General features: G+C 43.0%; 1 pseudogene across 1 annotated transcript in view; it reads right to left on the bottom strand.

The window, feature by feature from the left end:
* The window catches only part of LOC101158285 (complement C3-like), a 39,853-nt pseudogene extending 20,405 nt beyond the window's left edge, over positions 1–19,448 (bottom strand). Inside the window, exons 1-16 of the transcript XR_013658026.1 lie at positions 19,404–19,448; positions 18,646–18,826; positions 17,995–18,089; positions 17,828–17,916; positions 17,208–17,290; positions 17,037–17,124; positions 16,868–16,970; positions 16,654–16,774; positions 16,444–16,559; positions 16,165–16,308; positions 12,908–13,007; positions 12,728–12,816; positions 12,448–12,639; positions 12,180–12,336; positions 5,510–5,586; positions 5,359–5,431 (exon numbers count right to left, since the gene is read on the bottom strand). The product of XR_013658026.1 is annotated as a complement C3-like (transcript). The remainder of the gene's footprint in view (positions 1–5,358; positions 5,432–5,509; positions 5,587–12,179; positions 12,337–12,447; positions 12,640–12,727; positions 12,817–12,907; positions 13,008–16,164; positions 16,309–16,443; positions 16,560–16,653; positions 16,775–16,867; positions 16,971–17,036; positions 17,125–17,207; positions 17,291–17,827; positions 17,917–17,994; positions 18,090–18,645; positions 18,827–19,403) is intronic.
* Positions 19,449–20,735: the final 1,287 nt, after the last annotated feature.

Raw genomic sequence — 20,735 nt, 5'->3', positions numbered from 1 at the left:
CAGTATGACTGCTATGTGTTTACCCGGTACCATTGACCGTTGGGCCGCTTCCTTCGAGAACCACTCTACGAAGGGAACATGCTATCTAGTGTATCTGCTATGTGTTTACCCGGCACCATTGACCGTTTGGCCGCTCCCTTCGAGAACCACTCTACGAAGGGAACATGCTATCTAGTGTATCTGCTATGTGTTTACCCGGCACCATTGACCGTTTGGGTCGCTCCCTTCGAGAGCCACTCTACGAAGGGAACATGCTATCTAGTGTATCTGCTATGTGTTTACCCGGCACCATTGACCGTTTGGCCGCTCCCGTTCGAGAACCACTCTACGAAGGGAACATGCTATCTAGTGTACCTGCTATGTGTTTACCCGGCACCATTGACCGTTTGGCCGCTCCCTTCGAGAACCACTCTACGAAGGGAACATGCTATCTAGTGTATCTGCTATGTGTTTACCCCGGCACCATTGACCGTTGGGCCGCTCCCGTTCGAGAACCACTCTACGAAGGGAACATGCTATCTAGTGTATCTGCTATGTGTTTACCCCGGCACCATTGACCGTTGGGCCGCTCCCATTCACCAGGGGAGCATACTACCTCAAAGAGAGAGGGAAAGAAATGAAATGGGAGCCGACATAAGAAGTACTCCTACCTGATCTTAGAACGTAAAGCCCACGTCCGCAAAACGCTGGCGGAACTATAATTCTAGCCGCCATGGACGACCCTAGGATGACACAAACTTACATCCAATACAATGCTCCCGATGACATCCTATGCCATGAATGAAATAACCCCATATTTGAAGCTTCCATCACATACTATGACGGGGTTAACGGCCATAAACATTTCATCTGGCATAATATTCACACAAGCTTAGTAAAATCCATTATTCTAAGCTGCCATCACACTATGACGGGCTCGACGCCATTATATACACATCATGCATGCTACTAACGCAGGCTTAATAACTGCCATTATTACGAACTCCAACGACAATACCACAACGAGCTTAACGGCCACAAAGTTTTCTCCCATTTGGCATACCAATTAAAATGATTGAATTGATACAACTTAGAGCAACCTAAATTTTGAGGCTTCCACCTGACAAATAATTTTCTTTCAACATTTATAATCCAAGAATTTCACACTCATTCTGCAGCTGACATAGATTGATTCAAGCCAGAAGTGTCCTTGGAACGCAGAGGAGGTCCACCACCCCTTCACTTTCAGTGCAGCAATAGGTACGTTGAGCAGTCATCGTTGCAGCACCAGATCAGGGAATGCATGGGTGACATCATTTCCTGGAAACGGAGAAGCTGATCGGGGCGTGAGGGTTCGCAGGCTCAGGATGCGATGCATAGATAAAAAACAAAGCAGTATTAGTCTTGACAAGAATATATAAATAACCCAGAAACTGATCAGTTTCAAAATGATTGAGATAAATTAAATAACAGTGCTTTTAAAAACAAATCTGAGAAAGTGAAATTTAGTAGATAGTTAAGGTAAAGACCCATTGTGGATTTATCGCACCCTAGAAACCACCATAATTACAAATTCCAACAGTGAAATAATAGTGAAATATATGACCTGCACGGAATCTTAACACCAATTTTTTGTTTTATATATTCCAATGATAAAAGTAACCTTTGACAGTTTCAGAGGGACGCACCTTCAGGAGGCCATCGAGGAGTAGGAGTAGTAGATGGGAAGAGTAGCCAAGGAGATTTGTAGATGAGGAAGGTCAACATCCCACGTAGCAGAGGATTACAGCTCGGCTGGATTTGATGCCTTGTATATGATATTAATGGTTCTCAAATTTTTTATTTAGCCAAGGGCGACTGGATACTGCAAAAGAGAACTTGAGAGCCATGAGGGATCATGGTTTTGATATTATTTTTGCTAGACTGAACCTTAAGCATTCAGAGGCGGAGTATAACAAGCCTCCAAATGGGGATGCATCTAGCAGAGTGCCATCTGCTTAGAAAAGTCAGACCGAAGACTGACTTGTGGACACAAGATTTAACTCTTGAACTAAGCTTGAGAGCGCAAGTGATATATTTCCTATGGTCAGGGTAGAAGTTGCTCAAAGTGTTAATTAACCAAGTCAACCGATGACACAATACTATCATTCAATATTGAAACAGCCTTAATATAATCTCCAAGGATGAAATAACCGGACAACCCCTTAAGAACCATCAGAGCTGTAGATTCTGGCGGCCGGTCAAACACAAACCACTCTTCTTAAATCCTTTTCCCCCAAACCAGAAGGCGCAGACACAGGAGAACAAGTGGAGGAAGCCTGAAGACACAACATTCATCACAAAACCACTCCAGGCATAGAGAGGGAAAGATCAAACGCAAAACACGAAAATCCAGAACAGGAACACGCGGCCCAGGATCGAACTACCCCCAGCCGAGAAAACAAGGCCGCGACGAGACCGACACACTCACTAATGCGGCCGACGCAAGTCCCTGAGGACAGGGCAGGACCCACTGGGGTACACAGAGCAGGGAAAAAACAGGCGGAGCAGAACGTGCGGGGCAATGAATGAGGATCGCTGAGTGAATAAAATGAGCCATAGACGCTGCATAAGAGAGACCAATCATAAGGGAAAATGTCCATAGCGCAGAGACGGGTCCAAGAGACACTGATTCACATTCCAACTAACCAGCAGCTACAACAACGAAGAAAACAAACAGAAGAACCGCCATAATAATAAAGCCAGCATCAAATTAAAGACAATCAAGATTTACACACAGCTCCCAAAGAACAAAACAGCAATAGAAAATAAATGCTAAAAGCCACGATAAATTCAGCCAGCATGAGAAACCTGTCCAAACGAGGACTGCCAGCCTTCACAACCACAGAAAGGACCCCACAACCCCTGAAAAAAAAATAAAATAAAACAACCGGACGACGCAGAACTACGCAGCAGAAAAAGAATCAGAAGTGCATCATAAAGGACCCGGAAAAAACTACAATTCCCAGGGTCCTTAGGGGCGTGACGTCACCGAAGTAAACAGGAAGTGAGACGCAGCCATAGAAAACTACATGGGAAAAGTACCGCACGACGCTCACCGTGGATAATTGGGGTGACCACGGCAGACGAGAAGACCCGACTACTCCTGATCGGGGGGCACGGACATCCCGAACATTGCGGAAAGCACACCCCCTGCAGATGCACGCGACCGCGGCGAAACGAACGCGCTGTGCGCCGTCAGCCGCCCGCGGATCGGCAGCCGCCCGCGGAGCGGAGGAGAAATTAAGGAGAGCAGACGCGGCGAAACCAAAACCCCACATCAGAAAGATGGGGATCATCCTTCCCAAGGACGGGGGAACATGGCAAGACGCCGAAAGAGAAGGAGACCCGCGGGCTCGGAGACCGGCGAAGAATGAGCGCTGAAGGTAAGAGAGAATGAACAATTGTACACCTGACTTAAATAGGACGCTAAGCAGGTGGGTTAATTAACAGACCCGCCCTAGGGGAGTAACCTGCAATTCTGCCGAGTGTCTGCCCGAAATGCGACGAGTCGCTTATGTCATCAGTCTGGCCAATCAGAAGTGGTTAAAGTCTTCACTTCCTTGTTCAGATTCTGCTCATAAAGTCTCTCAGTTCCAACAAAAATACCAGCTAAAGCTCGTCTTTAGTGGTGTAGCTTTCCACAGAATCCGGTGTCAGACTGTGGAGCAAGTGAACAAAACAATGAAGCTCAGAGACGCCGCTTGTCTTTCTGCGTTCTGCGGATTTTTGCACTACATCTCCCATGATGCATTTGGTTAAAGTGACAGCGCCTTGGCGCACAATGAGTCTCTCCCCTTAACGTCTTGAAACAACAACGAACACAAATCAAACAGTTTTTAAATCTTCTAACTTAACTTTTATTACATCTTTTAGAAAAAACAGCTGCAGCTTCCAGCTTTTTTTGTCTCAATTATCACAAACATGTGAGATTGCATATGAGTTTCTCCTTTTTATTTTTATTTTTGGATGCTGGTGTGCCACGGGATTTTTGTCAAGGTTTAAGTGTGCCGTGGCTCAAAAAAGGTTGAAAAACACTGGTAAATGCCGTATACTTCAGAAATCTTTCTAAGAGTGATGCTGAAAAACTCATCCATGCATTTGTTACGTCTAGACTGGATTACTGTAACTCCTTGTTAGCAGCGTGTCCTAAGAGTTCCTTAAGAAGTCTCCAGCTTGTTCAGAACGCAGCAGTTAGATTGTTAGCAGGAACTAGCAGAAGAGATCACATCACTCCTGTGTTGGTTTCGCTCCATTGGCTCCCAGTTGATTCCAGAATCAAGTTCAAGATCCTCCTGTTAACCTATAAGGCCTTACATGGAATGGCCCCGTCCTATATTAAGGACCTCATAGTCCCTTACCATCCAATCAGAACACTTCACTCACTAAATGCAGGACTGCTTGTGGTTCCTAGAATTAGTCAAAGTACGGTTGGAGGTAGAGCGTTTAGCCACCAAGCCCCTGTCTTATGGAATAAACTCCCAGCTCATGTAAGAGAGGCCGACTCAGTTTCTACATTCAAAGTTAGACTGAAAACATTCCTCTGTGGACAGGATTATTGTCAGACTACTTAGATTATTTAACTTAATGTTAATGTGTTTAAATTAAACTTAACAATAACTATTTGTTGTTAGTAGCTGCTAGAAGTTGAAGCTGGGGTAACTATGGTGCACTGGGGTTCTGTCCTCTATTCTCATCTACTTCTTTCCTTCTCTTCTCTATTCTTGATCATCATTTATCATTTAGTTCTCCATGCCTCTCTTTGGTGCAGTGATTCATGTATTGTCCCTCTTTCCCCCTTTCCCCTCCTGGGGAGTGGGAGTGCTTCCAGATTCCAGTTGTTTCATCCGTGCTCCTGTTCCTGACCGAGTACCTCGTCTCTGCTCCTGCTCCTACACCTGGATGTGGATCCTGTCTACGGCTCGACTCGCACCCCCGACTGTCCCCCCAACTCCATCTGGATGAAGCTCGTCTGCTGGACTTTATATATGTAGTTGTAGATTTAGATAAGTTAATTCTTCTCTAACAGTTCTGGTAAATCGCCTGTCCGTCCTGGGGGAGGATCCCTCCTTCATGTGGGCACCCCTGAGGTTTCTTCTATTTTCTGGAATCCGTTTTTTTAGGAGTTTTTCCTTACAGAGAAGGGGGGTCTAAGGGCAGTTTGTTAGTTCAATTTACTATTTTCCTATTGAATTCTATGTATTTATGATCCTTTTGATTTTAGGTTTTACTTCTTCAATTACCTATACAAAGCCCATTGAGACGACTGTTGTTGAGAATTTGGGCTATACAAATAAAATGGAATTGAATTGAATTGTTGGATGGATGGATGGACCTCACCAGGTGCTGCCAGCATTGTTGGATGCAGTAAAAGAGCCATCGTTTTTAAGGTGTACAAGCACATTGTTGTAGCCTGAACCAGAAGTAAAAGTGGAGATTACACTTCAGCTCTGAATTACATGAACGTCTAAGACCTTCAATGTCATCATACCAGTTTTGATATTTTGGAGAGCCGTAACCCGTTTCTGAGGGCCAACTCCTCCCCATTGGTTGGTTTTGTCCAAATATCTAGTTCCGATGACGGGCAGTGTCATGTGGATCATGACCATTTCAGCAGACTCATGGGGAGGGTGAGTCCATGGATTCAGGAAAGTCATGGGTATCTCAATGGTGATGTTCTCCTTTGGGAATTTGGCTAATAACACAAAGACAAAGCCCAGTCAACAATGCAGAGATCAAACAGGAACAGCAGTAAAACTCTGAGTCTGAAAGGGAGGAGCTGACCTGACACAAAGAGATAAGTGCTTGAAGGTGAGTTTGGAACCAAATTGCTTCCAGAAATGTTGCTGTTCAATACTACCTCTTGTACACCACCTACGAAGAAACAGGTTAATGCAGTCAGAGATTGCTGGGGTTCACTGAGCCTTTGACTATTTCAGGTGTTACTAATTTCAAGTAAAGTTGATAGAAAACACTCACTTTCCCCCTTATCAGACGGATTTACAGTCACCGTTTGAAAAGACTTTAGCACAACTCTTGGAGGCTGGGGAAAAACGTTTGGATCAATCATTAAACATGTGAATAATCATTGAGGGTCTGTAAGAATAGCAGATACAGTCTTTTTTGAAGCAGATTTGGCTGTTAGTGTCAGTGCTGATGCTTTTGAAAATGCTTCAGATTCTTGTCAAACTTGGTTTGTGTCACAACATCCATCCATCCATCCATCCATCCATCCATCCATCCATCCATCCATCCATCCATCCATCCATCAAGTGGTAGGCTCCGGCAGCCCCGTGACCCCGAAAGGGACAAAACGGATTAGAAAAATGATCATTTATTAAAATCTTATTTTGTTCATAATAGGTTCAGCGACACACCCACAGAACCGTCAACTCTGGTCATTGGCTCTTGTCTAGTTAGACCCTAGAGCTCACAGCGGCTACAGTCAAGGGCCAGAGTTGCTGACATTGAAGACAACCTCAGGATGTTAGCCTAGAGCAAGTTCAGGTTCGGTCGAGTCGTGTCATGTTCTCAATTTGAACGTAGAATCATGTGCAAACTTACGAAGTCACTGTCAGACACTAATTTTCTCTACTTCCCTGCCGAACTTTTAGCGATGAAATGTACAGCCGCTTTTCGTCACTTAACCGCTGGTTAGCTAGATGGTGCATAGAAACAGCATTGGCTTTGTGGACAGTTGAAGTGCATTTTGACCCCTATTGAATGCTCACAGAGACACGGAAGTAGCGGCAGGAAGCGGCCTTTGCAGCAAGATGACTGAGGGCGTACCAGATCATCATCATGTGAATGAACGTGAATACGATGGATGCTTCTGTGATTTTTTAAATAAATAAATCTGTTCTCTAAACACCCTCCGTGTCTTCAATGCAATGTAATGAGACACACACAGACAGAAATGTGAAGGTATCTGCTGTAAATCTATGACGTAAATTAATAACAGGATCAATGATCGGCTAGTCAGTTAGCATGTATCCTTATAGCCTTCGAATGTAAAGCGACAGACTGCTAAAGTTAATAAAAGACAAGTCCTGAATATTATTATTCCTATTCGACCCTAAACTACAATATCAGCTGTCTGACAACAGACCAGCCAGTTGCCCAAATGCCGGCATACATCAGAGAGCTCTGCGGCGGAGCTAGTAGTAGCCTAGCAGGAGCCATCATATGACAAAGCAGCCTAGTTATCATAAATCTTTTGCTATTTTTCTTATATTCATTGAGACAGTAATAAAGTGATCATTTTTGTTTTTCATGTCATGACATAATTATTGCGTTCGCACGAGTTAATCATTTCGAGGGAATAGTATTTTGAGGGAACGCAATAGTATCTTGTGGAAACGGAATAGTATCTTGTGGGAACGGAATAGTATTTCGTGCGAACGACATAATAACCTGTGGGAACAAGATATATTTTTATATCTTAATGTCAGGACACGGGCTCCGTACAAAAGTAGCTGACTTGCTTCCTAAAAAAAGAAAGAAAGAAAGAAAAGGGGGGGGGGGGGGGTTGGCAACACTGGTCAGTCTGGTGCAGGGTTCACCAACCTTTTTGAGACCGAGGGCTATTTCATGGGCACCAAGTGGTATGAAGGGCGCCACTAAAAACCTCCTAGCCCCCCCCCCCCCCCCCCCCCCAAAAAAAAAACAACACAATTTGAGGACTTCCTTTTGTGTGCCCTATTTTTATTTGCTCATTTTACACACAAAAACATGCATGAAGTTTCTAGACTCGTATTACAGGGGGGGGTCAAACTCAGTTGCAGAGGGAGCCTAATTTCAAAACAGACTTTAGGTTGCAGCCGAACAAGATAAATATTTATTGAACACACTAAAGCTAAACTTTTAAACCTTTAAAACTTTAACTTAATTTTAACTTTTTAAACATAAATGTAAATAAAAACAGACAGGAATATTAATCCTCACATTAATGGATTACTCAACCACCTCAACCTATTCTCAAAATCTTTACATTACATGAATCATAAGAATGTCCAGAAATTGTGTAATTTATTTGATCTATTTAAACTTTTGTAATAGACCCTTACTTTTAGTGATTATTTTTTAAGTTATATTTGTTTACATATTTGGGTTTTCTTTGTCTACCTTTATCTCAGAATTGATATTGTTGTCATTGACAGACATGCGGTGGTTGTTTGTTGAATATTTGCTTCAATAAAAAAAAAAAAAAAAAGATTTTTTTTTGGGTGCATTCCCTGCGGGCGCCACAAGGGGTGCTCGCGTGCGCACTGGCGCCCGCGGGCACAGGGTTGGTGACCCCTGGTCTGGTGTGTCAACGCCAGCGTACATCGGTAAAACGGCGACAGAATTATCTAGTGAAAAAATGTATATATATTTGTATGTATTTAACGGAGCGCGGTACAGCACCAATAAAAAACAGCTTAACTTATTTAATGGCTGCATTTAGCTGAACTTCAAACGGCTGAGGCTAACCGTTAGCACACTCCCGCTCTCCTTACACCGGTGGAATAGCAGCATTACCCTAGATAAAAGTTATTCCTTGCAGATAAAACAACCGAACCTGCTTAAAACAGGCTTCCAACTTATTTTTGAGCAATTAGCCGACTTACCTCGATCACAGACTCTGTCTTCCACCGTCCACTGCGGGATAACAAAATGGCGGAAGAAACGAAACTTAAAAAGGTCGAGTGGGCGTGGTCTTGCTGGTTTACTCCAACATATTTCCTCTACGTTTTTACACCGTCTTTAGCAGCCAATCGAAATGATTTTAGTCTAAAACGAGTAAAAATTACTAAATTAGAACAAAATGATGGTAACTCCGAAAAAAGTACACTCATTTTGCCTGTGTAGGTACAAAAGCTAAAAGGTACTGATATGTACACTAAATGTAACGTAGTAATAAGAAAAAATTACTTTTTTTATGAGAATGTATGATTAGAAGAAATTAGCAGCTTATTTTAGCAGATTAGTTTAAATTAGCAGCTCAAAGAATAGAAATGTATTTATTTAATTTGAACTTAGGCCAAGTTAAAGTACACCATATAAGGTTAAAAACGTCAATTTTGTCTACATTGTGCTTTTGCTCTAAATTAAAAGCAAAACTTAAACAGCTCTTATATACATTAAAAAAAAACAGGCTCACACTAATACATGTTTAAAAGTTATTATCTTGATGCTCTGCACAATCAATAAAATATAATGTGCTTGTGTACTGTTCAGAACTAGTCCTAAAAGATGTGTGGTCTCTTAAATATATTTGGTTATTTTGTGCATCTTTTCTAAATAACCAACAACTCATTAAATGATTTTGGGTGACATTTCATACACTTTGAATTACTACTTTTGTCACACAAGTCATTGTACCTTTGTGGAATAAATGGTCCAAACATGGGCCCTCTGACGGTTGGAAACATATTTTTACCTTGTTTATCCTTAAATGGTACATATGAGTACCCGAAGGTGTAACGATGACTCACTGAGGGTACAAATTCACCATTTGTACCCTAAGTGTTCACAAACGTACCCTTTTTCTGACAGTGAGAGCCAAGACTTATATACAGACATGACTGACAAGACACAGGTGAACATGATCAGGGCAGATTGGGACCAAGGAAGTAAAACTCAAGAACATGACAGAACAGGAAACCTTTCAAAATAAAACAGGAAACGGAACCCAAACATGACAGAACAAGATAGAAAGCAAAAACCAATACAAAGAAACCCAAACCATGACACTTTTGTAGCAGCAGTAACGGTACAGTGCTTTTTCCTGAAACCTGACTGCAATGTTGAGAGACGCTCGTTTGAGTTTAAAAACTCTTTAAGTTGATCGCATACAAGAGATTCAAGATTTTTTTACCAGACACACAAATTGGAGATTTGCCTGGAGTTGGTTCATTTTTGATGTTCAATTGACAGATTAAAAAGAATTGCAAGACGCAGAGCAATAAAATCAACAGCCATTTTTAAAAAGAAAGGCTCTATCAGATTGGGCCTGGGAGTTTTTTTTTATTCAGAGTCCTCAGAGCTTTGTGAACTTGATTCACAGTAAAATGACTCATTTAACGCCTTTTTGAAGACATTTCCTTTTTTTGAAAAAAGCATATGATTGCTCATGGTTTTTATTTTTATGCTTGTTAAGTGCTACTTTTATAGTTTTAAGTTACCTTTGTATCATAATGTGCGAATATTTATTGAGTTTTATTTTCACATCTTGTTGTAGCACTTTGAAGTTTCATTGAATGAAAGGTGCATTATAAATAAAATGTATTATTATTATTATTATGTAAAGGTTTCATCTGAAAACACAAAAGATTTTATACTGGAGGCACTGATGTAGCTCCTTCGGAATCAAAGAAAGGGCCAGATGATATCAAGTGATGATTGAAACAGTTTTTAAACCTCAGCTCGGTCATAAACTCGGACTGGGTTTTTCAAAAAAAGTATCAAAGAGCATGTGAGCTTTTGTTCACAGAGAAATATTTGATCACCTTCCAAAATTTCTGTGGATTGTTGAGGTGCTCAGTTGTGACAGAGATATTATAATGTTTATTACAAAGCCCATTAAGATAACTTTTGTTGTAATATTAAGCCATATAAATATAACTGACATGAATTGAATATTTAGCACTACTGGGCAGATAATAGTTTTTCTAATTATGTACAGTCAGAACAGCGTTAGCTCACCACCCAACCATATCTAATTAGGCGGTGAGTTTACTAATAATGTGATTAAGTGACATGAGTTGACAAAATGTCGCCTCGCTAACACCTGTGTGGATAACAAAGCTGCATCCTAACGGCACTGAGAAAGTTAATGTGTTGGACTTACAAACACCCACATGTCCTTCCTCACTCCGTCACTCAGGTACCCGTCTTTGACAGTCGCTTTCACCTCCAATGTAACAAGGCCCTCCTTCATGGGAATGATGATGAACGGCACTGATCGCGTGGTCATGGGCTCAACTCTGACCTCTTGTAGATATTTCCCACGTTTAGAAGCTGCACTGCACACATCCTTTTCCTCCATTCTGAAAGACACATTCTGAAATTGCTACAAAAGTAGAGTAATGTGTTAGTGGTGGTCGGGGGTTTTACTTACCAGCTGGGTGACTCTGCAGGGCAAGCTGGAAGAATGAATTCTGTCCACAAAAAGCTTTTGGGAAAAATACTGCGAGATATTATGTCGCTGCTGTCCATGTAGCTGTCATCATTTTCATCTGGAATGCAAAAGCAGAGACTGTGGAGTTTGCTCCATCTAAAAAATGAGGATAGTGTCTTTTGTTTCTCCACCACCAAGAACTAAGATTGATTCAAATGGACTTTCTTGAGGTTTTAGGAGATTGTTTCTCACCTAAAATGTCTGTGGTAGTTGAGGATCGTCTCCTCCTGAACGGTACAGAACAATTTTGCTCTGAAAAAGATCAGAACACAAACAGACAGATGTGAATGAACTTGAAAAGTCCTCATCTGTGGTAGACACGTGTAGTGGACATGAAATAGCAGGAATCTTCAGAAAAATAAAAACTGCATAATCTTAATTAAAAGACCACTAAAAACGATTTTACAATACATAAAAATATAGTTGGACTTAAAGCTTCTGAAAGCTCTTCCTACACATTCCACCTCTGGCCCTTCTTAGAACACACTGCACTGATGAGGCTTTCTGGTTTCACGTCTGTTCAGTCAAACCGTCAGAGATGATTTGCAGCATACCATCTTTTAACCCTGTTGGATAAAGTCTTCCACTGTGTTGGGTTTCTACCTACTCTGTGACTCCTTGAAACAATGTGTTTTTATTAAATGTTTTATTCTCAAGAACAATGAACATGCCTCAGCGCCTCCGGCATCTGGTCAAACACTGAAGTTGTTACAGGAGTCCATGAAACTACTGACTCAGTGGAAATGTACTCACCATGTCTGTCTGTCCCTGATACTTGACTCGATTCAAATAATAGTCCAGCATCAAAGAACACACTCAAGCCATCTTTTCCTCCTCCAGGTGAGCAGCTTGTGTCATACTTCTCCACTTTGTCCCACACCTGATGTGGAAAAATGTGGACAGCTAAAGGTTATACCCTGCGAAGACGCCAGAAAATCTGATGATGGAGTGGGATCATTGTCTTGTCAATCCTCTGACAAGAGATCAACAAGAGGCGTACTTTTTTTTTGCGTGAGGCGGTGCTTGTTGCTTTGGACATAGGTATCTCTGTCCACAGCTACCAGACCCACGACGCTGCCCGGATCTCCGGTCACCCTCATACTAAATGACTGGTGGGGCTCAAAGGAGTTGGCTGGTCTCACCGGCTCCAGTCTTAACTGCAGTCCGTTTCACACAAGTCCATGAAGGTATAAAGAAAATATGATAGGCAGAAAGTGTCATGTTGGCATTCATCAGGTAGAATGAACAGTTGCATCAAAGCATCTCACCGAGCCCATGCAAGAGTCTTTTACATCCACCCACACAGAGTCGGACACCACTTCGTTCTCATCAGTATGATAGAAGGCAATGATACGGAAAGATGGAAGCAACTCCTGGGAAATGGGAACTAAGAACGCAATCAGTGTTTGACCTCTGGTTTTTTTACGTCCAAATTTAACAAGTTGTCCCCTGCTGGCAATCTGGGGGGACAAAGTCACAGTATTCAGTAAACATGTAGTCAGGGGAACATATTTATGACATGTGGTCCCCAGGAGTCAAAAGTTTTACCAGGTAAGTGATGTCTTGACTAGTCTGCTTGTTGAGGATAATGTTGACCTTCAAGTTGTCTCCTAACTTCACCTCAGCTGTGTCCACACCTGAAAGTTAGTGAGACTAGTATAAGCCATGTACCAAACCAGAAACTGTTTAATTTATAGCACATGCTTAGTGATCCTGGATTTTATTTACCAATAGAAATGTAACTTTTACTGTTGGTTGAGTATGGCTTTGCAACCATAGAAGCTGATGCTTGTCTATCAGGTCAAATCTGTGGGTCATCAGTTTTTGCCTGTGAAAACAAAAAGTTAGTTCAACTGGGACTTCCCGTTGGAGTGAAAGCTGGCATGTTTTGGCTGCCACTGCTCCCTGGACTCTATTTATGCCACTTTTAAGGCTCTACTTACGCATGTGGACTATGTCTTTTGCTGTTAATGTGCATTTTCCTCACTTATCACCTTCTCGCAATTATCTGCAGTTTGTCACCTGGATCATTGTACGTTAACGTTTGAGCTCTGATCACCATATACTCAGTTTGTGTGAGCTAGCTTACCTGCTGCTTACTCCCAAAGCTGCTACAAAGTGGATCAACTGTGTTTGGATTCGAGTCGCCTGGATCATCCTCTCTTTTTTCAAGCATCCACTGAAAGCCCTGCTCCAGTACTCTGTCGCTGACTTTGCCAAGCTTCACTCTTCTCCACTCGATTCCCCACCAGTGCACCACCACCAGCGCTGCTCCAGCACCCAGACATCCTATACCAGCCCCGTCGGAGATACATTGACCGCGGCTCGCATCGAATCATCCATGAAAAGAACTCCAACTTCAACTCCATCAAGTCATTTTGGTCCGCCAGTCGCCGTCCGCCGAGAAACTTTAGTCGTTGCGCTAATCACAACTTCCTGGCCCGTCTACCTCGGTCAGCCAACAATGCGGCTGCCAAACTCTCCACCAACTTTGGTCTTCTGAACATCCGCTCTCTCACGAGCAAGGGTCATCTCATCCAAGATCTCCTACCCGACTACAAGTTGGATTTTAAGTGCCTAACAGAGACATGGCAGCAGCCAAATGACTTCACCTCACTGAATGATGCCACCCCTCCGGGGTTAGTTTACATCGCGCAACCACTTTGCATCCTTGCCGCGGAGGGAGGCTTGCCATGATCTATTGCGAGTGTTGGAGGATAACGCCTGTGACTATCCCTTTTTATGAGACTTTTGATGCAAGTGTATGTCAACTCTTTGGCCCTGTTCCAACTATTGTTGCTGCATTCTACAGACTCCCAGAATCAGTCAAAAATGTTATTGCTGACTTTTCTGCTCTTTTAACTCACCTTTCCACTCTTCCACCCAGTGTTATAATTTTAGGGGATTTTAATTTTCATATGGACAATGACACCAACTCCCTCACCAAAGACTGTTTCCTGCCTTAATATGACCCCCTCCCGTATTCTGATCATGTGCTGTTATCTTTTCATGTCAACCTCTCTGTTCTTATAAATCCCATCTTCCACTCACCATAAGCTTCCGTAAAATTACGGGACATTAATCTGGACAATTTATCCTCACTCATCCATAGCCTGCCCAGTCCTGATAGTGCTTCTCTACCTGAGGAACTGATCTCCCACTACAATTAGAACCTCCATAATTTTCTGGACATTCTCGCCCCAAACAAAACAAGTTCTTTTTGATTCAATGTTTCTGCACCCTGGTTTACTCCAATCCTCAGACAACTCAAAGCTAAAGGTCGTCAACTAGAAGAACTTTACAAGAAAACTGGGCTAACTATTCATAAAGACATGTATTATAACCATATCATCCAATACAAAGACTCCATCTCCAAGACCAAATCAGAATATTTCTCCGGTTTGATAAATTCCGCTAAAGGCAACTAAAGGCCCTTTTTTCCATCCTCTCACACACAACAACCTGCCAGAATTCACTGCCTCCTCATTTGTACTCCTCTGATTTCTGTGACGCCGTAGCCTCTTACTTCTCTTCAAAAATCCATGACATTCACCAACAACTTCAATCCAATCCAAGTCAAAATCTAACGGCACCAGCGCCCCCCATTGGTTAGTCTCATCATTTCATCCACCATCAGTTGAGCAAATCACTGAACTCATTAAAAAATCCAAAACATCCTCCTGCCAAATTGACCCAATTCCCACTGCTATGGTCAAGGCCAGTCTCCCCTCTTTATCTCATCTCATTTCTCATCATTCACGCCTCCCTTAAGACTGGAACTGTTCCTCCTGCTCTCAAATCAGCAGCTGTCACCCCCATACTGAATAAAACAGGTTCAGATCCTACCAATCTCAATAACTACCGCCCAATTTCTAATGTTCCACTCATTGCAAAAATCCTTGAAAAAACTGTTGCCTCTCACCTCCTCACCCACCTCTCTTCCAATAATTTGTATGAACAACTCCAGCAAAAATCCCCCCAAATCCCCCCTCCAACCTGCTGGCAGTACCTAAAAAATTTGGTCCATAAGATTATAAACAGAACGTGTAAAAATAGAGCTTACTGTCCAAAACACTTACGGTGTAGTCGTGTTTTACATGTTGTTAGAGCAGGGTAAACCAGGTTCACAGGCTGATCAGGTGTTGTCAGTTTGTGCGTTTGCCCCTTGTTTGGACAGTCGGGTCTTAGCTGGCATCCCACCCAGGACTCTTGTGGAGGTGGCACTCTGTCTTTTAATATTTTTATTATGACGTGTGTCCAGCGCCTCACCAGAACTAGGTTGGAGAAGGAGGGGTCATCCTGATGATGTGGACCCCCCCCTTCACGGTCTGAGTCTGGCGTGGTGAGTGGGGTGTTTCTTTGTTTCAGGTTTCCCTCCACACCTGTTAACTTGGTCACGCATCTTCAGGCGGGTTAAGCCCCACAATTTTTATGGCTATTTAATGGTTGTTTTACTTGTAGAGTCGTGAGTTACATTTTTAATTCTCTATAATAAACCTACAAACTGCGCCTGTGCCTGTGTGACCCAGACTAAAATACACTAAACAAAAATATTAATGCAAAACTTTAGTTTTTACTAGTCTGCCCAATCACCCCATTTGTGTTGGATGTCCCATGACAGCTCCCCTAGTTTAATCGTTAGTTAAGAGACATCTTTTTCGACTGCTGCACAACAACCACATATATGTATTTTGTAAGTTGTAGCTTTTAAAATGACTTAAATGATCAAAAATGCAGCAAACATGTTCTTAAAAAGCCAAATTAATAGATATTTGAATAAATTGACAGATGTTGCCCAGTGTCCAGAGAAACATCTGACGGAGAACTCTATCCAAGAAAAATGTCTTATTACAGAAAAAGGTGAAATCATTAAACATATAACTGCAATATTTCAGGTTTTCTCTGCAAATATCTAAAAAAAAATCCTGATTTTTTTTCTACTGAATTTACAAATTACTTGTTTTTTTGCAGAGGTTAAGACTCACAGAGATTTGCAGGTTTTGGTCCCCAGATGGTGCATTGATGGGTAGCCTCACCATCCCATTAACAGTGATGGCCCTGATAGCTCCAGGATTCACAACTACTGGGATGTTCTGTGCTGGACTTCTGTCAGGATTTAAAACCTCCACCTGCCGATCAGAAACAGACAATTAAAATCTTTATGTGAGGTCAGCTGTGCTCTGCTATTTTAGTGGCAGTCCTTCAAAGGACTCAGCTTAGAAAAGTTTAGAGTCAAACAGTGCAAATGTAGCTTGGTACTTTACTGTCACGTCAAAGACCATTCCTGGTTTGAAATATTTTGGAGTTCTTCTAAAAGTGATGGAATAGGGCGATGTGACAATGTGGATGTCCTTGAGCTCCGCCTCCACCATCTCACTTCCTGCAGAAGAACACAAACGTGTGTGTGCACTGAAGAGTTTCAAAATGTACTTTGAATCGCCACGACTGACACGAGGCTGTAGCGTCCCTCTTACCACCAACTGTCAGCACGCTAACAGAAACAAAGATGGACATGCCCACAAGCTGGCGAATGTCATGAAAAGCCTTTGTGATGTGATCCCTCTTCAGCTCTGCTTTTCCTGTTCCGTGTTCTATCTAAGGAGAGAAAGACATGCTGCTCTCACTATATGAAGCTTTGCAGGATGATCCCAATGACGGCGCTGGAAAAATGGTAAGCTCTGTTCTCACCGGCACTCGAGAGAGAGAGTGATTGAGGCTTTTCTGCTGACCGTTATCCATGACCCCAAACACCACGTAGGCCATGCCATTCACTACCTGTCCAAACGCACACCTGCATACGAAACATAGTTTATCATGGAAACCTACAGAACAAATTCCTAAAGACAAATTCACCCACGTGGCTTTGATGTGAATTTCCAAAGATTGGCCGTCCACATGGAAGAATGGAGACCGAGAGGAGAGCTTCACCTCAAAGCTGGAGGACACTTTCAAAAAGTTTTAGCAGATGTTGTTTTTAATCATTTTAAGAAAATAAAGCCAGTTTACTTATAATGTAAAACAATTTTACCAGTGTCCTTGACCTCAAAGTTTGCTGAGAATCGCTTCTCCGGGTCGTTCATGAAACTGGCAAAAATTTTCCAAAGTCCAGGACTACACAAACACACAAGAAAGTTCAGGAAGATCAAATCTGGAAAGTTTGTCCTCAAACAAACATGACTGCAGCAGGCAAAAGTGTTGCAAGACTACTGGAAAAGAGACATGCAGCTGATGGAACTTCAGCAAACAGCTGGAGGAAGAGGAGCTAAAGTATGACAGAACTCCATCAGGCAAAGCTGCAGGAGACAGAACAATAAATGCAGTCTGAAAGAGCTATGGTAGGAAATAATGCAGCATGTAAAGCTGCAGAAGGCGTAGCTTTGGTAAACGGAGCAGCTGGAAAGGAACCAGTCCAAGATGCTGTTTATCCGTACACTGAAGAGCATTTTTAAACTCCAGTGAGCCTTTAGATTGAAATTGTCTTACATCTGTTTACTATTTGTTGATTATTTTGAAAACTGTTTTTACTTTTTATCTTTTCTATCCACTATTCTTTTGTAAAATATGTCTATTTGTCTGCTGAGCAGCATCGGCCTGTAGAGGCTCACATCTATAGGTTTTTTTGGGGCAGCACATGGATGAAGGACTTACCTGACAAACTCATCCAGCTTGTAATCATCACTCTAGATTCCTGCTAGCAGGGAGATGAGATTTTTTGCAAAAGTGATTCCCTCAGGGGTCTGGAATCAGACATTAGTCAACAGTTGCTGTTTCACTTATTCTTCTTTCTAAAAACACGGAACAGTCCAAAAATGTACCACAATCTGGATGGAGACAGTGTTGTCAGTCCGGGCGTTGCTGCTGCTGTCCAACGGCTCCATGCGGGGCGTCACGCCAAACAGCCTGTAGTACACTGACACACACACAAGCCTTACTCTCCTGTTGCATGTGCTGTTTTCATGCATGTGTGGGACATTTGGGTTGCGTATTTTGGTGCATTTGCATGTCAGCTAGACCCTCACCCATAGAATGAATTGTTGCCTATTTTAAAGTCACATTCTTCAGTGGTAAATGGCGTACACTTCTACAGCGCTTTACTACCTTCTTAGACGCCAACCTACAACCCCCAGGAAGGTTATGGGGTTCAGTGTCACGCACAAGGACACTTGAACACACGAGCGGGGATCTTCCAATCAGAGGACGACTACTTTACCTCTTGACCCCAACCACCCCAAGTTGCCATAGACCTGAGCATGTGCACTTGGATTTTTAGGGGTTTAACCCTGTAAATGCAGCATAGTTAAAGCTAGAGAGAAAGACGCTTAGTCATATTTGTGATCTAGCTGTGATCCAACTGTGGTTCTGATCTCACAGTCTCTCAGTTCAGGGAGGACACTACAACTTTGACAGTGAGCTGATTGAGAACATGGAGGCCATACATTTGTTATTTCAGGGGGAACAGGGATTACCTCTGCTTTTGGGGGTGTACAGGGTGTTGTCGGTCTGAATGAAAATGAACCCAGACTGGAAGGACACCAGGACGACTTTCTCCAACACCTGCTGGTTGGGGAACTTTGCTTCCAGATAAACATAATGTTTAACTGGTGGGAATTCTGGGTAGGGATAGTTGCTGAATTCTGCAGGTGGGATCTGAGAAAAAGATTGGATGGTGTGGGGGGGGGGGGGGTGAAGGGGTGAAGGTTGTGCAGATATGTTAGTACATAAGTGTGTTGCTTACCAGGATTTGTCCTGGAGTTAAGCTTCTACACACACAGTCACAGGGCTCCAGTTATGCAGAATGTGGCAACAGAACCCAAAATGTGATGTCCAAATACGCGGACTCAGGTCTGAAAAGGTTAAAGGTATTTCAAATATTATTGTCATAAATGTGTGAAATTTGTCTTTGTGTTTGTAGCTTGCATTTCTACACAGAAATCACCCCCCCCCCCAAAAATAAACAAACAAAACAAAAACACATTGACATGCAGATGAACAAAGACCCGGTAGTGTCCACCAGAAGTAAGGGATGCGTCAAGCTGAAGAAAGAGTCCTACCAGGCATGGCAGGGTTGTGGGACTCTAGAGGCAGGCGACAGGTCCCGGCAGTCTAAGCGAGGTGTGGCCTGGACTGTTGTGGAGGCAAAAACCCGGTCCGAAACCCCGGTTCGGTGAGGCCTTGAAGAGGTTCTGCCAAACCCTCCGAAGAGAAAGCAGTTTTCTGCAGTCACCATTTCCATTGCAGGTGGGGAGCTGTTGACTTTGACTGGGGACATTGTTGGGCAGTGGAACTGGTATGTGGCCACCCTGTAACTGGAAGGTCATGGGGTCAAACCCAGGCCGAGCCATACCAAAGACTTTAAAATGGGACCCAAAGCCTCCCTGCTTGACACACAGCATTGGGGGGTTGAACCACCAAATGGTTCCCGAGCGTGGCTTGTCTGCAGCGCACCGCTCCCCTAGGGGATGGGTCAAATGCGGAGAACAAATTTCCACATTGTGGGATAAATAGAGTCAACTTTTATTTATTTTTATTTAACTGGACTGGCAGAAGAAGGGGGACCAGAGGGTGTGTTCTGACTACCGGGGAATCACACTCCTCAGCCTTCCTGGGAAAGTCTATGCCAGGGTACTGGAGAGGAGAGTCCGTCCGGTGGTCAGAACCCAGATCCAAGAACAACAATGCGGTTTCCGGAAGCGGAAAAGTGGACCAACTCTAATCCAGTCTACATGTGTTTCGTGGATTCGAAAAAGGCGTTTGGACACCCTGTGGAGGGTGTTCTGGGAGTATGGGATCCGGGGAGCCTTACTGAGGGCTGTCCGGTCTCTGTACGACCAGTGGAAGAGCTTGTTTCACATAGCCAGCAGTATGTTGGGCTTGTTCCCGGTCCATGTTGGACTCAGGGAGGTCTGCCCTTTATCAACCTTTATAGTTTTTATGGACAGAATTTCTTGGCGCAGCCAGAGACTGGAGGGAGTCTGGTTTGGGGAGCACAGGATCTCCTCTCTGCTCTTTGCAGATTATGTTAGCAGGGGTTGACATAGCCCAGAAATTTGCACTGGCCCACAGGGCCAGTAGTTTTTGAAACTTACTGGCCCTGCCTGAAAGTTACTGGCCCGACACCGCGCATAGCGGGACCCGCCGCTCCGCAGGTGCTTGCAACTTTAGGGGGGTCTGTGGGCATGCCCCCCCCGGAAACTTTTAATATGGTACAATTTGGTGCAGTCTGGTGACATCACTTATTTCTACACTTTTCAATGACTGAAAATAGACCATATCAAACTTAAATCTGCTCTAGTCTGTTTCAGATGTTTTGAAGAGAGCACTGCAGTGTAGTAGGTAACACTAGTTCAGAAGTTTTCATGGTGCTTCTAACGGCAAATATCGCAATAAATCATAAACCTTAAATGTGTTAAAACAATCTAATGGCAGCTAGAACCATTTAACGAATCAAATAAATCCCTTAATGCATTTGACCAATCGGATGGACGCCTTCACATTGTTGACCAATCAGATGGAGCCCTGTTATGTTAGATGTTTGTAACCTATGTCAACGTGGGTC

The sequence above is a fragment of the Oryzias latipes genome, chromosome 9 (assembly GCF_053564925.1).
Source record: "Oryzias latipes strain Hd-rR chromosome 9, Olatipes_Hd-rR_3.1".
Lineage (NCBI taxonomy): Eukaryota > Metazoa > Chordata > Actinopteri > Beloniformes > Adrianichthyidae > Oryzias > Oryzias latipes.
Note: the sequence above shows the minus strand (reverse complement) of the source record. Positions and strands in the feature narration are given on the sequence as shown.